Raw genomic sequence first — 15,981 nt, forward strand, 5'->3', positions numbered from 1 at the left:
TGCGTGGGCGGGGCTGGGGCGGGGCACCGCTCTGGGTGGGCGGGGCTGGGGGCGGGCACAGCGCTGGGTGGGCGGGCCCGGGCGGGCAAGGCGCTGGGGCCCCCCTGTGGAGTCAGTGTGATGACAGTCTCTGACCCCACTAGACTTAGGTATTAAGACGCCTGGGCCACGGAGTGTACTGCGCGCCGCGGTGCTGAGGCCCGGGTCCCCGCGGCGCGGCGGCGCCCGGCGGCGGGACTGGCGGAGGCGCCGAGCTCTGGGCCCCGCGGCCGGCTCCGGTCAGGCCCGGCAGCGCCAGGGTGCCGGGCACTGCTTTTATCTCCCTTTAGATTCCGTTTAAAAGAGCCCTAAACGCCTCAAATCCCCTCCAGGGGGACAGGCGCCCCGCCCCGGGGCCCGGGCACGCGGGAGGGAGGGTGGACAGGGGGCGGCCGGGCCCACCCCCGGCTCAGCTCCGGTGCCGGCTCCACGCCACCCCCTGCCGGCCGCGCGTCCGCGGGAGCCCCCAGGTCTGGGCGGAGCGGCCCCTCCGCCCCTGCGCTCCCCCGGAGCTGGGCTGTGAGCCCCGCGCGCGTCTTTCCCACGCGTGCCTGTGTCCTCCTTGGCTCCCTGACGTTCCTCTCTTTCTTCCGCGCGGCCCGGCGATCTCGTGGCCACGACTTAAAATGTTTCCCTTTAACTCCTTGCAGTCTGGTGACCCCGCCTCCGCACGTAGCTCAAGACTTAGGGACGGCTTCGCTCCTCAATTTGCATGTAAAGCCCGGCTGCGGCAGCCGGGACCGCCTCTTCCAGGTAGGGCGCCTGGGTTTCGCCTCCGGCAGGAGGAGGCCAGAGGCCGCCCCTCCCCGCCAGGCTCCCCTCCAGCCCGGGACCCGCACTTTCCCGGGGAGAGGCGGCGCCTCCGTCCTCGACGGAGATGGATGGGAGAGGATTGGGCAGAAGCGATCGGGGTTCAGCCGAGCCGTCGACGGCGGCCCGGGTCAGGGGGCGCCGTGTCATTAAAACCGGGGCCCGGCCGCCGCGCGCACGCTCAAGTGCAGTATTTTTCAATTAGAGCTGACGAATTCAATCAAAATTCCATAGATTAGGATGAAATGAGGCATGGGTCATTTACAGGGGAATTTAATTGCCGAGCCATTAGACAAATAGTATATTTGCCGTGGCCGCGTGATCCATCATTTTCGACACCAGCGCGGGCCGCGTCGCCGGGCGTCGGCCGGGAACGCGTCCTCCGCGCACCCTGATTAGATCTGATTCCCGCGGGCCGCGGGGGATTAGAAATGTTCCCGCAATCAACTTCATTACGACTCCGCCACGCATTTCTGATTGGGATCGCTGGGCGCCGAGCGCCCCGGCCTTTGTCTTCCGACGCCCCCCGCGGCCCGGGCCCGGGGTGAGGCCCCGGGAGGGAGGGCGACGCGCCCCGCGGCGGGGGGCGGCTCCTCCTCCCACCGCCGTCCCAGGGCCTTCGGGACCCGAGGCCCCCCGGGCTTCGAGCTCACCCGCCGTGCGGGGCGCCGGCTGCGCTCCTCCCGCCTCGCCGGGACCCGCACGCGGTCCCGGGGGAGCCCGGCCTGGAGACAAAGGAGGCGGCCGTGGGCGCGGAGCTGCGGGCTGTGAGCCCGCCGAACCGCAGTGGCTTCCCGCAGGAGCGGCGTGGCCGGCCGGGGAGCGCAGCGCAGCGCGGGACGGTGGTGTCGAGCGCATGGGCGGTGCGGCCCCGGGAAGGCCCGGGCGGCCGGACCCGCGCTCCCTCCCCGGGCGGGCGGCGAGGCCTGCGCCCTCCGTCATCGCCAACAACCCGCACGGCCAAGAATCTATCCATCACCATCTTTAGGGTTATTTATTATTGTGATTGGCGCGAGGAGGCCCAGAGGCCCGGGCCGCGCTCGGGTGGAAGCCGCAGCCCGGCGCCGAGCGTCGCCGTCGGCGCGCGGACCAGGACCGCCGGCCCCGGGTCGGCCGGGAGCGGCGCACGCACGGCGGCGGGCGGAAGCAGGCCACTCCGCGGGGACCGGGACGGCCGCTCGGCTCCAGACGCGACGCCCGGACACACAGCCTTCCTCCCTCGGCTCCCGGGGCGCTGTGGCCGGGCGCGGGGCTCGGTAGGGCCGGGCAGGGCCGGGCAGGGCCGGGCAGGGCCGGGCAGGGCCGGGCAGGGCCGGGCAGGGCCGGAGACCGCTGGCTTCGGGCGCCACCTGCAGGACGCCGGGAGAAGGGCTCCGCGGCCTGCGCCGCCTCCCGGGCCTCCCGGGCCTCCCAGCCTCCCCGGCCTCCCCGACCTCCGGGCCTCCGGGCCCACTCTGGCCTCCCCGGCCTCCCGGCCTCCGGGCCTCCCCGGCCTCCGGGTCCGCTCTGGTCCCGCCCCAGCCTTCCTCAGTTTCTCGTTCGTTAACGCAGTAACAAGGACTGGTGTGCGCGTGTGCTTGTGCGCAGGGCTGGGCCCTGTCCTTGGCGTTCTTCCTTTCAAGGCTGGCGCTCTACCACTTGAGCCACGCTCCACTGCCAGCTTTTCTGATGGCTGATTGGAGGTAAGGGTCTCATGGACTTGTCTGCCCCAGCTGGCTTCGAACCATGACCCCCAGATCTCAGCCTGCTGAATAACCAAAATCAATAATAGTTGTGCCAGTCTTGGGGCTTGAACTCGGGGCGTCTTTCACGGGAGTCACAGCTCCATGTCTAGCTTTTTTTTTTTCCTTTCTGAGTTTTGTTTTGATGCTATCAAACTATGCTTAAATCCAAGAAAAAAGATGCAGTACTAACCAGACTATAGAGCTGAAACATCTCAGTATCCCAGCTTTCTGCAGAACATTTTATTAAAGGAAATCATAAAACAAAAGATGCAATATTCTTGGTTTATCATTGGTCTTGGGAAAGCTCTTCAGAGACGAAAAGCAGTCACATTCTGGGTACTGGGGAGGCTGAGAATGAGAGGAGTACAGTTTGAAGACAGCCTGGGTGAGACAGTTGGTGAGACTCTATCTCAATAAAACCCGTGTGTTGTTGGGCTCTGGTGACCCACACCTGTAATCCTAGAGACTCAGGAGGCTGAGATCTGAGAATCACTGTTTGAAGCCAGCTGGGTCCATGAGACTTTTATCTCCAATTAATCACAGGAAAAGCTGGAAGTGGTGCTCTGACTTAAACGGTAGAGTGCTAGTCTTGACCAAAAGGAGCTCAGGGACAGCACCAAGGCCCAGACAGAGTTCAAGCCCCAGGCCCAGAAAACATCCCTCCCTCCCCAAACCCCTGGATCTTCGTGGTGTGAGCCTGTCACCCCAGCTGTGTGGAAAGTGTAAATAGGAGGATTGCTGTCTTAGGCCTGCCTGAGCAAAAGTGAGATTTATTAAGACAACTTAATAAGTATGTGGGGTGTGGGTCAAGTGGTAGAATGCCTGCCCAGAAAGCAGAAGTCTTGAGCTCAAACCTCAGTACTGTCAAGAAATACTCCTTCAAAATATGAAAAGCATTAAATACTGAAATGCGTTTGGGCATCTTTTGGGGCACAGCAGGAGGCCAGGCTGCTGTGGCCAGCTAGTGTTCTGAAGCTGCATTTTTTTTTTTTTTGCCAGTCCTGGGCTTGAGCTCAGGGCCTGAGCACTGTCCTTGGACTTTCTCAAGACTAGAGCTCCACCACTTGAGCCTCAGCATCACTTCCAGCTTTTTTCTATGTACGTGGTACCGAGGAATCGAACCCAGGTCTTCCTGCATGCTAGGCAAGCACTCTACCACTAGGCCAAACTCTTGGCCCCTGAAGCTGCATTTTTTTTGCCAGTCCTGGGCCTTGAACTCAGGGCCTGAGCATTATCCTTGGGCTTTCTCAAGGCCCGAGCTTTACCACTTGAGCCACAGCACCACTTCTAGCTTTTTCTGTGTATGTGGTACTAAGGAATTGAGCCCGGGTCTTCATGCATGCTAGGCAAACACTCTGCCACTAGGCCAAACTCCCAGCCCCTGAAGCTCATTCCACACCATTCTGCAGAGGTTTACCTGTTCCCTTGGCTCAGATTCCTCGCCCGCCCCAGCAGCGGGCCTCAGAAGGGCTGCTTCGATTGGCAATTCGATGGTTATATATTCTGAGCTTAGCATTTTTCTTAGACCTGCAGAATCAGTGGCTCAGATTTTCTACAAAACAGGCCAAATCCATGACTACTGAGTAGCTCCATGTTAAATGGACAGATATGCTACAAAGCCAGGCCCAGTGCTCTGGAATTCTAAACCTAATAGGTCACATGTTGCCAGACACGTGCTAACTCACTACGGGCATGGTCTGTGGCCTGTGCACTGAGGCCAGGTGGGCATTTCTTCATGCTACAGCGGAGCTTACATCCCAGGCCTGCCTTGGCTGGCTTTAAAACTTGGTCCTCAGATCTCAGCTTCTTGAGTTGCTGGGATGATGGATGTGAGCCCCTAGTGTTGGGCCATCAGAACATTTCTTTTTGTCACTTTTTTGTTTTTGTATTTGCTAGAACAAAGCAAGTTGCTAGCAGTAATTAACTTCTGCAAAACTCTGTGTGCATCACATCTCATTTGATTATTAAGTTAGCACCAAACAACCTCTCAGCCATTTTGTTCCTTAGAAATGGCACCTAGGGTCTGGGAGGTGCTCAGCTGCTCTCTTGGTACGTCCTCTCCGAGCTGTGATATCACCCTTCTGAAGGGTTGAGACCTCGAATCTGGAGGGTAAGTTGATCATCAAACCACCTCCAAACTCTACCCAAGCCCTGAGCCCATTTTCTCTGCATCATTCTTCACAATAGCTGAGAGACCTGGGTGCCCAGGCGCCCTGAGGCTGGATACAGGAGCACAATGGAGTCTACGTGGTGGAATACGGCTTCCAGAAGGAAGTCCCGTCAGACAGGAGACCCGAGCCTCACAGGAGGCTGAGATCTGCAGCATCGCCATTTGAGGCCAAGCCTGGTCAGAGAAGTCTGTGAGACTCTTATCTCAAAACAGAGCACAAAACCAAGCCAGAGGCATGGTTCAAGTGGTGATAAAGTGACATCTAAGCAAGCAAGAGGGGGAAGAGTCACGCCCTGAGTCCAAACCCCATAGTGCTAAAAGAAGAGGAGAGCCTTGGCGCCGGGAGTTTGGCCTAGTGGTAGAGTGCTTGCCCAGCATGCACCAAGACCCGGGTTCGATTCCTCCGTACCACATACGTAGAAAAAAGGTGGAAGTGGTGCTGAGGCTCAAGTGGTAGAGCTCTAGCCTTGAGAAAGTCCAAGGACAGTGCTCAAGCCCTGAGCTCAAGCCCAGCACTGGCAAAAAAAAAAAAAAAAGAGGAGAGCCTTGCACAGGCTGCGGCGGGGATGGATTCTGAAGATATTATGCCAGCAAGACAACAATCACAACCATGCCACCGTCATTCTCTTGTGACTGGCTTGTTTAACTGGCAGAGAGTGAACTGTTTGATGGGCAGGAGTCTGTGTTCGCTTCTTTTTTAATTTTTTTTTCCTGCTCCTGGGGCTTGAACTCTGGAACTGTCGCCAAGCTCCTTTTTTGCTTACTCTACCATTTTGAGCCCACAGCATCTCTGGCTTTTTTCTACGATTATAGAGATAACGTCTCACAGGCTTTCCTGCCCAAGCTGGCTTCAAACAGTGACCCTCAGAGCTTGGTCTCCGGAGCCGCTAGGACAACAGGTGTGAGACACCACATGGCTACGTGTTTGTTTCTTTGTTAGGAGACAACATTTCACTGTTGTTGGAAGCACACGAAACCCCCCCCCCCCCCCCCCCCCCCCCCCCCCCCGTGTCAGAAAATGGCTAGAGACATTCAGAGATATAGGGGATTTCATCAAGTACTTTACTTCTGGACAGAGGTACTTCTCTGCTTTCCCTGGAGTGAGGCAGACACAGTGGGTGTGGTGCTGTGTGTGTGTGTGTGTGTGTGTGTGTGTGTGTGTGTGTGTCCTAACCCAGTGGTGACACTGTGAGATTATCCCTTCTCCTTGTTGCTAGGGAGTCAGGCTCACACTTCCTTTGAGCAATTGGCTGACCAGGGTGATGGTGATACAGGAAGTTAGAAAGCACTGCCGGCGTTCGTGGGCTGGGGCAGGGGCTGGCGCCCTGTCTGGTGGAGGTGCAGGCCGGGCTGGGCCGCCCTGCCTGGGACAGCAGCTCTCGCTGGAGTCTTGCTGCTTCTTGGGGGTCAGCAGGCCCCCACATGTGAAAGCATCAGCACAGAGAACAGGAAGGAGAAGGCGAGGGCCTCTGGCTGCCGGCCGTTCCAGTGGGGGGGGGGGGCTCTGCGTGGACGGGTGCGCCTGGGGTCATAGGCCGCCTCCGGGGTGCCAGCCCCAGGCAGGGCAGGAGGACCCCGGGATCCGCTGGGCCGCCGCGGGCCTTGGCGTGGGCGCCCGCTCGCGGGAGCATCTCCACATGGAGGGGCCGGGTGGACGCAGCCTGGCCTGCGGTGCCCTGGTGTTCAGCGCAAAGCCCTCTGCGGCTCCAGAAGCAGGAACTGGGGTTCCTGGTGCAGGGGTGGGGGCAGCGGCAGCCTCGGCGGCGCCTGGAAGATGCAGGCGCGCCAGGGGGTTGAGCAGGGCGCAGGGCGCAGGGCGAGGAGAGACCCATAGAAAGGCTCGTGTGCCTCAAAAGGAAGGGGGCAGAGCGGGATGTGGGCGCCCCAGCCACGGCCCCGGGACCCGGGCGCACCTTGGAAGATCCGGTCTCCACCGCAAGGGTCGGCACGCGTGTCCACGAAGTGCAGGGCTGCCAAGGCAGAGGTGGCTTCAGATGCTACAGGGACACCCCTCCACCAGCGTCCCTCCCGTCCCCTCCCACCCAAAGCTGTGGACAGGCTCTGTCCTTGGGCCAATCGGGGCAAGGCCCTGTGTCCACTGATGCGTGCGGGATGTGAGGCTTCCAGAAAGAAAGCCCCCCCCCCCCCCCCCCCCGCACAATCTGTTACCTCTGGTGGACTCTGCTGTGCATGGACAGATCGTCATTGCCACGTGTGTGTGTGTCTGTGAGTGTGTGAGTATGTGAGAATGTGTGTGAATGTGTGAGTGTATGTGTGTGTGAGTGTGTGTGAGAGTGTGTGAGTGTGTGAGTGTGTGTCTGTGAGTGTGTGAGTATGTGTGAATGTGTGTGAGTGTGTGAGTATGTGTGAATGTGAGAATGTGTGTGTGAGTGTGTGTGTCTGAGTGTGTGAGTGTGAGTGTGTGTCTGTGGTGTGTGAATGTGTGTGAATGTGTGTGTGTGTGTGTGTGAGTGTGTGAGTATGTGTGAATGTGTATGTGTGTGTGTTTGAGTGTATGTGAGTGTGAGTGTGTGTGTGTGAGTGTGAGTGTGTGTGAGTGTATGTGTGTGTGAATGTGTGTCTGTGAGTGTGTGAGTGTATGTGTCTGTGAGTGAGTGTGAGTATGTGAGTGTATGTGTGTGAGTGTATGTGTGTGAGTGTGTATCTGTGAGTGTGTGAGTGTGTGTGAGTGTATGTGTCTGTGAGTGTGAGTGTGAGTGTGTGAGTATGTGAGAATGTGTGTGTGTGTCTGTGAGTGTGTGAGTGTATGTGTGTGAGTGTGAGTGTCTGTGAGTGTGTGAGTGTGTGTGTGTGAGTGTGTGAGTGTATGTGTCTGTGAGTGTGTGAGTGTGAGAGTGTGTGTGAGTATGTGAGAATGTGTGTGAGTGTGTGTCTGAGTGTGTGAGTGTGAGTGTGTGAGTGTCTGTGTGTGAGTGTGAGTGTGTGTGAATGTGAGTGTGTGTGAGTGTGTGTGTGAGTGTGTGTGTGAGTGTATGTGTGTGAGTGTCTGAGTGTGTGAGTGTGTGTGTGAGTGTGTGTGCGTGTGTGCTCGCCAGTTCTGGGGCATGAACTCAGGCCCTGGGTCCTGCCTGCCCCCTCTATTTTTTGTTCAAGGCAGGTGCTCTACCACTTGAGCCACAGCTCTACTTCTGGCTTTTTGGTGGCTAATCAGAGATCAGAATCTCCTGCCCATCTTGATTTTTCCCCCTTTCCTATGCAATTGCAAAGAACCAATATCAGATAACAAGGTGAAATATTATCAAGGTGAGGAGGGGAAGGGAAATGGGGACCATGTCATGAGAGAGGGTATCAATGTTTGTGAAGTAATGCACTTTCTATCTGGTGAATATAATGCAACCCTTCTATTAATTACAATAAAAAATCTATTAAAAAAAAGAAGAATCTCCTGCCCAGGCTGTTCTGATCCATGATGCTCAGATCTCAGCCTGCTGGACAGCTAGGATAATGGTGTGAGCTGCCAGTGCCCCGAGACTTTATTGTCTTGAGCCATCTGTCCGTCTGCCTGTCTGGAGATGCATCCAGCCTGGGCAGTCTAGGAACCTGTGGATTCTTGTGACTCCCGACTGGGCCTCACTTCTCTAGACATGGGGTGTCAGAACCCCAGTAGTCCTCAGGGCAATGTGGATTGGCTGTTTGTCCCTCTGTCTGCAGTCACCCCTTGGCATCCAGATGGCTGGCACCCAGGCTGGGGGACCAGGTCCAGAACCCTTCTGATACCAATGCTACAGGGGCTCAGGCTCCTGGAAGATCTTCACACACCCTGTATCACGCCCACTGCCCAACACAGTGCCGGTGCTATGGCGGTGCTAAAGGATGCCCACAGGAAAGACGCAGCAAGTGCCTAATTTTTAAATTCCTTTTTAAAAGGCGGAGTCTAGCTATGCAGCCGGGGTTGACCTCTGCCTTGGCATCCTCCCGCGTCAGCCTTCCAGGTACTGGAGTGGCAGGTGTATGCCACCCCATCCAGCCTCGCCTGGTACTTCTGATCTGTGGTTGGTTGGCTCCACAGCTGCAGAACCCAGAGACGCAGGAGGCTGTGTGGTTCTGGCACCTCCTGACGTGCAGCATGCCCTGTCTTTCCTTCTTTTTCCGAAGTTCCTTGCTTTCTGGAAGTCAGGCCAGACTTCCACAGGGCCAAGCGGAAGCAGGCAGAGCCCTGTAGAACGGGGAGTGTGGCATCCCGCTTGCCTGGCCAGCAGCCGCTCACCTGATGCCCCTCATCAGGGATCTCTGCCCTCCAGGACTCGGATAGAACCTCGATGACTGCGGGGACCAGGGCTCGGGTCCTCAGCACCTGGCAGGATGAAGGGGAGACTCACCGGGGCTTAGCTGGTGTGGGGGTCAAGTGGAGAAGCGTGAGCCCAAGACACACAGAGGAGGGCCAGCCCCACCAGGACGCTGGCTCAGAGGACCCCGCTGCCTTCCCCACAGCCCCGCCCTGTCCTCATCCTCCAGAGGGCAGCTGCCCACCACCTTCCCACGGGAGGTCTGGCACCCTTGAGCCCTGGTGGTATGGGTGTGCTCTGGGGGTGTTCTGATTTGGGGGTGCTCTGGTGGCTCACAACCCCCGCTCCTCAAGAGCTGCTGATGGAATAGGAGTAAGTCCTGCTGGAAGGTTGGCCCGGGCTTGCGGCTCCCACTTTCACACCTCAATTTCCTAATGTCAGGAGAGCAAGAGTGGGAGAGAAGAATTGCCTTGCTGTGGACTTTCCTCTTAACTCGGCCCTTACCTTTTACTTCGCAGCACCCACTGGCAAAGACTTCTGTGTTCTCTTACTTGGAAATTTATAAATCAAATTCACCAGCTTCGTAAAGATGGGAACTCTATTTGCTCGGTGTGTGTGTGTGTGTGTGTGTGTGTGTGTGTGTGTGTGTGTGTGTGTGTGTGTGACCTGGTACCAGGGATTGAAACTTCCTTAGCTTTATTTGTCATAGGTGGTACGCTACCACTTGATCCTTGCCTCCGGCTCTGCTTTTTGCTGCTAATTGTAGATGGAATCTCATGGGCTTTTCTGCCTGGGCTGGCTTCAGATGGAAATCTTTTGGATCTCAGACTCCTGGTTATCTAAGATTCTGGGCATGAGCCATTGGCTCTATTTTCTTAAAAAAAAATAAACTTTTGGAACTGGAAATTTGGTGTAGTGGTAGAGTGCTTGCCTACCATGCACGAAGACCTGGGTTCGATTCCTCGGTACCACATACATAGAAAAAAGCCAGAAGTGGTGCTGAGGCTCAAGTGGGAGAGCTCTAGCCTTGAGAAAGTCCAAGGACAGTGCTCAGGTCCTGAGCTCAAGCCCAGGACTGGCAAAAAAAATAAATAATAAATAAATAAATAAATAAATAAACTTTTAAATCATGGAGATGTGTGAACAAACAAAAGATCAAGCAAAATTTATAAACTCCTAAATACCACCAACCAAGGCCAATTTCTTAATATTTTAAAATAAATTTCATGTATCCTGTAATTTTGCCTATAAATATTTCAGCATGACCTTTAAAGGTCCTTTTAAGGAAGTGGAGGTGTGACTCAAGTGGCAGAGTGCTATCCTTGAGAGAAAATGCTAAGTGAGAGCATGAGGCCCTGAGTTCAAGTCCCACTAGTGGCACAAAAGACAGCAAAAACAAAACAAAACAAAACGAAGGAGAGCGGGGGCACTGGGAGCTCAGGCTTGTAATCTTTGCTACTCAGAAGGCTGAAACCTGAGGATGGAAGTTCAAAGCCAGCTCAGGCAGGAAACTCTTTTATTTCCAGCAAACTACCAAAAGCTCCAAGTAGAGCTATGGCTCAAGTGGTTGAGCACTAGCTTTAAGCAAAAGAAAAAAAAGCTCAGGGACAGCACTCAGGCTATGGGTCCAAGCCCTAAGACTGGCACAACAAGTAAAAAGACTTCCAATTATTTACCCATTTTTTATTTACAGAACATCCTATTTGGATATGCACTGTACTTATGTACTCTATTGTAAGGTTTGCCAAAGGAAACTCCACGCAGTTCAGGAGAAGAGGGTTTATTGCGTGAGGAAAGAGCAGACTCCTGCTGCCCAAGATGGAGTCGGGGGAGCAAGAGGACTTAGGGCGGGAAGAGAGAGATTATATAGGGGGAGGGGAATAGACACAGCGGAAACGGATGTGACCTCAGAGGATGGGGAAATGCCTCAGTGGGGACCTCCCACTGCCCCCAGGCGTGCCAGCTGCCAGGGTTACAGGTGCTGGGTGGGATTTCCAGGGTGCAGGGGGAGAGAGCCAAGGGAAGAAGTCATTTCTTCCAGTCGGGCCTAACATTCCCACCTTCTGATAGTTGTAAAGGGGTGCAGACTCTTTCTGGCTACTTCCTGCTGAGAAGGGGCGTCGACATTGAGGGTAGAACGCGGGGATGCTGTCCATCCAGAAGGAGCAGTAAGAGTTCCATGGTAGTAAGCATGCATATGTGTCCTTTGGATGAAATTCAAAAGAAGGCTTAAGAGGCAGGGGTGCCATCTTCTTCAGGGATGCATCATAGAAGGGGCAAGAGCAGGAGCCTTTTTCACTCTTGACAGAAGAAACCACTGTGGCTGTCTGTTGAGCTAAACTGTGTGGGAGCGGTCAGCAGGATCTGATGAGGGCCGGTCCACTTAGGATGTAAACCAGACCGATTAAGGGTCTTAAGAAAGACTTGATCCTCAGGCGACATTGGGGGAGAGGAAAAGGGCTTTAAGGGGCTGAGGGAGCCTTGGATATGGGACAGCGGGGTAAGATTAGAAAGGAATGTTAAAAAAAGGAAAGTTATCTATTCTACAGAGCAAGTAAGAAGGCCATCTACACCCACCACGGAGATCTGGGAGGAAAAGACAGGCTGGAACACTCAGGTAACAATAAGTAACTGGCTCCCATATCCAAAAGAAAGGATACAAGTAGCGTGCCTGCATCCTGGAGACAAACCCTGGGCACCTCCATGGTGAGGCTTGTGGGATCCAGCGGCCCTGGGCACCATCACACTTCTGTTGCCAAGCTGAGTATCTGGGCTAAGTTGGGCTCCTCCCATGTGTGGGGGATGGGAGGGACTGGCCCACCTTGTAGAGATGAGGAGGGATAGTCAACTCCCCAGCGTCCCGGCTGTCCACACCTTGGCAGGGTCCAGATGGTGGTTGTAGAGTAGGGCAAGCCCTTGCCCAGTGGCCTTCCTTGCCACACTTGAAGCATGGTCTGGGTGGTGTGCGTTGGGTGCTTCTTCTTTGAGGAGCCCGAAGGGCAGCTGCCAGGAGCTGGTAATTTTTCCTATTACAGGCAGCCTTATCAGCTTTTCTCTGTTCCTCCCGGTTGTTAAAAACCTTAAAGGCCGTGCTCACCAGATCTCCTTGAGGGGTTTGAAGGCCATCCTCAGCCTTTTTCAACTTTTTTTTAATATCAGGAGCTGATTGGGAAATGAAATGGCTATTAAGGACCATTATACCTTCTTCTGACTCCGGGTTCAGCTTAGTATAACGCTGGAGTGCCACTGTAAGGCGATCAAGAAATTCGGCCGGGTTTTCAGTGGGTCTCTGGGTAACCTCCTTTAGTTTATCATAGTTGACTGCATGGTGGGCTGCCTTCTGGAGGCCAGCTACCAGGCAGGTTACCATCCTGTTTCTGCTACCCTTCCAGGCACATTATTTTCATAATTCCATTTGGGCTCTTCCCTGGGCACAGCCGTTGCCCCTACTGGGAAAGTATTGTCTAGGCGGTGGGTTTCATCAGCATGTGCCTGGGCTGCAACCCAAACCCTTTCCTTTTCTCCACAGGTAAGGGTAGAGGACAGGACTGTATATAAGTCATGCCAGGTGAGGTCATAATTCTGAACAAGGTATTTAAACTCTTTGGTATAATTATTGGGGTCTTGGGAGTATGATCCTAGTTGCTTCTCAATCTGGGAAGGATCTGTCATTGAAAAGGGGCATGCACACGAATGACCCCTTCTGCCTCTGCCACATACCGCAAAGGATATAAGGAGGCTGGATGAAGCTGTGACCTACCAGTACAAGATCGAGTATGAGTAGCAGGAGGTGAGTCAAAAGGAGATGAAGGAGGAGGAGAAGGAAGGAAAGGTTCAGCTTGGGGAGGAGAAGCAGAGTCTTCAATGTTGAGTAGGGATCAGGCACTTTAGTTTTAGGAAGAGACTCCAGGCTCTTAGGTGATTTGGCAGGGACAGGATGCCCCTGTGCCAGTAGGATAGGGGAAGTTGAACAGGATTGGTAGAGAGAAGGGCAAGCATGGAGAGCAAAGAAAGCCTGAACATATAGAACCTCTGGCCATTTACCATTGCGTCGGCAGAATCTGTCTAAATTCCTGAGAATAGTATAATCCAAAGTCCCATTTGGGGGCCACTGAGACCCATTGTCTAGCCTATACTTTGGCCAGACACAATTGCAATAAAAGATGAGCCGTTTGGGCTTTATGGAGTCTCTGAGTAGAAGAACATCTAAAGAGCATAAAAGATATCCCAAGGGGGTGTCCTGGCTTGGGTGAGACTGATGAGACCCCATTGTAATAAGAAACACTAAGAGGAAGTGAAGTCTGTGAGGGTGGGGGTAGTCAGTGAGGAGGTAGGGGAAGAGTTAGTGAGGACATGGGTGGGGGGTCCAGTAGGTGAGGACACCAGGGAGGGGTGGAGTCAGTGGTGACTGGGGGTGGAGTCAGTGAGGATGTCAGGGGTGGGGTTACTGAACATGGGGCAGAGTCAGTGAGATGGACAGGGGGTGGAGTCAGTGAGGGCATCATTGGGTAGAGTCAATAAGGATGTGGAGTGGGAAAGTAGAGTGTGGGGGGGAGGGGGAATCCAATCTCACCAGAACATGCTGGGGGGTGGGGGGTCTTAAACTAGACACAGGGAGAGAGCCCTTGGCAGGGTGGTTAAAGGAGACAGAAAAGAGGCCTGCAGGCAGGAGTCACTCACCAGGTGTGCACAGGAGACATTGTAGCGAATGCACCTCCAGCAATGGGAAAGGCAGAGGCCCAGAGTGGAGTTTCCTTTCTCTGGTTCAATGGAGGGGGGGGCAGAAGGCGGATTGACCCTGGAGAAAAGAGGGGATCCAGCCACTCCTGACCCTCTCCCCCATCCGAGTCACCAAATGTAAGGTTTGCCAAAGGAAACTCCACGCAGTTCAGGAGAAGAGGGTTCATTGAGTGAGGAAAGAGCAGACTCCTGCCACCCAAGATGGAGTCGGGCGAGCAAGAGAGCTTAGGGCGGGAAGAGAGAGATTATAGAGGGGGAGGGGAATAGCCACAGCAAAAGTGGATGTGATCTCAGAGGATGGGGAAATGCCTCAGTGGGGACCTCCCACTGCCCCCAGGCGTGCCAGCTGCCAGGGTTACAGGTGCTGGGCGGGGATTTCCAGGGTGCAGTGGGAGAGAGCCAAGGGAAGAAGTCATTTCTTCCAGTTGGGCCTAACATCTATCATCTCTAACAGGCATTTTACATACTGCATTCATATTATATAATTGGTGCATATAATATAAAGGCTAGATTAGGATATAGTTTGCTAAGATTTTTTGCGTCTTGCTAACTTGTTTTCATCTACTGTCTTATTTTTGAGATTTAAAAATCAAGTTTGAATATCCCTTTATGTTCATTTAGTAGAAATGAGAAAACATAAATTTCTTCAGTACTTGGCAGGTTACAGAAAGCAGACAGTTACTGGCCTTAAGAAAACATGATGAGCCAGTGTGGTGACTCACAGTTGTAATCCTAGCTACTCAGGAGGCTGAGATTTGAGAATCCAGGTTCAAAGCCAGCCGGGGCACTCAAGACCGTGAGACTCTTATTGCCAATTAGCCATTAGAAAACCGGAAGTGGTGCTGTGGCTCAAGGGGTAGGGCAGTAGCCTTGAGCTGAAGAGCTCAGGGACAGCGCCCAGGCCCAGAGTTCAAGCCCTAGGACAGACAAAAGAAGAAGAGAAAAAGAAGAAAGCATGCTGAATTTTCCTTTGGCAGCAGGGATGGAACTCAGGATCACAGCAGAGCTTGTATTTGACAATCACAGGTGAACATTTCTCCTTTTCAATTTCCCCACTGCTATCAGCATCCTTTAAATGTTCTGGACTCAAAGTCATCTACATTTACCCGGAAGCCATCTTCACCTTCCAGGAAGGTGCGCTGCATGCGCACATTTAGTACAGGATTACTTCAGGAGGGTTTACTGCTGTAGGGGTTGTTTAGCCAGTACAGGTGCCTGGGAGTGGCCTGGGATGGGGCATGGCTGGGGCGTGGCTGGGGGGCGTGGTCAGGATGGGGGCGTGGCCAGGTGGGGGGGGGGCCTGGCCAGGTAGAGGGGGGGCAGGGAGGGGCCCTGCAGCCTCAGTGTATCCCCTAGCAGCAGTTCCTTCCACTGTGGCTAGAGATACACACTCTTGCTTTGTTTGTTTTCACTGCTTCCCCCGCCTTAAGTCTTGTTGGGGTTTGGTTTATTCCATTTTAATTATTGGTTATATTGGGGTTTAAACTCAGGGCCTCAAGTTCTTAGGCAGGTACTCTCCCACTTGTGCCATGCTCGCAGCCTGTTTTTACTTTAGTTATTTTGGGGATAGTTAGTGTTTCATATTTCGCCTGAGCCAGACTGAATCACAATGCTCCTATTTGCAATTCCTGGCCTTTTCTGTTGGAACGGGGGTCTCAGGCTAGCCTGGAACTATAGCCTTTCCAATCTCAGCCTTCAACTAACTGCAGCTACAGGCATGAGTCACTGAGCTCTGTGATATTATTTTTTTTTCAAGGAATTCTCCATTGAATTAGCTTTTTTTTTTTTTTTTTGCCAGTTCTGGGGCTTGAGCTCAGAGCCTGGGCACTGTCCTGGGGCTTTCTCAAGGCTATCACTCTACCCCTTGAGCCACAGCACCACTTCTGGCTTTTTCTGTGAATGTGTTACTGAGGAATCAAACCAAGGCTTCATGCATGCTAGGCAGGCACTCTACCATTAGGCTAAACTCCTGGCCTAGATCAGTTCTTTTATAAAATTCTAATCTATTCAATGTATTCTAATCTTTTTTTTTTTTTTTGCCAGTCCTGGGCTTGAACTCAGGGCCTGAGCACTGTCCTTGGACTTTCTCAAGGCTAGAGCTCTACCACGTGAGCCTCAGCAACACTTCCGGCTTTTTTCTATGTATGTGGTACCGAGGAATTGAACCAGGGTCTTCGTGCATGCTAGGCAAGCACTCTACCATTAGGCCAAACTCCTGGCCCCTCAATGTATTTTAATCTCTACAAGATTA

The sequence above is a fragment of the Megascapheus bottae genome, chromosome 21 (assembly GCF_031878675.1).
Source record: "Megascapheus bottae isolate mThoBot1 chromosome 21, mThoBot2.hap1, whole genome shotgun sequence".
In the NCBI taxonomy this organism is placed as follows: Eukaryota; Metazoa; Chordata; class Mammalia; order Rodentia; family Geomyidae; genus Megascapheus; species Megascapheus bottae.